Source organism: Penaeus monodon, chromosome 15 (genome assembly GCF_015228065.2).
Source record: "Penaeus monodon isolate SGIC_2016 chromosome 15, NSTDA_Pmon_1, whole genome shotgun sequence".
Classification (NCBI taxonomy): domain Eukaryota; kingdom Metazoa; phylum Arthropoda; class Malacostraca; order Decapoda; family Penaeidae; genus Penaeus; species Penaeus monodon.
In genome coordinates, this window is record NC_051400.1 from 14,345,061 (window position 1) to 14,345,727 (window position 667).

At 33.6% G+C, this 667-nt stretch overlaps 1 protein-coding gene across 1 annotated transcript in view; it reads right to left on the reverse strand.

Annotated features, from left to right (window-relative positions):
* The window catches only part of LOC119581759 (E3 ubiquitin-protein ligase synoviolin B-like), a 12,763-nt gene that overhangs the window by 10,112 nt on the left and 1,984 nt on the right, over nt 1-667 (reverse strand). The window lies entirely within an intron of this gene.

A 667-nucleotide genomic window follows, 5' to 3' on the forward strand; every position in this document is an offset into this window, starting at 1 on the left:
TCACACAGACACAAAATCACTGATTCAGAAGATTTCAACACCCTGTCCTGTGTTGCAAGTAACCTATGTGCTGTGTATTTAGTAATTTCAACTTCTAAAACTGGCAGTGAACCTTACAACTTCTTGTTTTCACTTACATGAATTCACACTCCCATTTCCTTTAAACAAAATTACCATTTCACTGCATTTGATGGTTTTCAGTGTCAACCCCCTGCTAAAATATGGGTCTAAATATAACATAACTGATTATTACCTGTCAATTTATGTACTACAAATCATATGTCTCCTTTCTGTTTTCTTTATATATATATTTGCCAAGATACATTCTTCCTTGGTCACTATATTTTGGGGTATACAAGAACAAGCATTAAACCTGAAATGATATGCAACCACAAATTTTGTTTTACTTGTAGAGAAAATACTTGAAAATTGAGAAATGGCAACAAAACTAAAGACATTTCTTTATGAAGTTATAAATGTTACCATTTAGTGTTATCTTACGGTTTAGTGTTATCTTACACCCAGCAGTTGATTTCACCAACTATAAGAAAACCAACATATGGCAATAAAAAGTAGGCTAGACTATGAAATCGCCCTGAGTAAAGTATCTGATCTAATCACAACCCTAAAGTGGCAAGAACCTGGCTAATGATACCACGAAGAGATG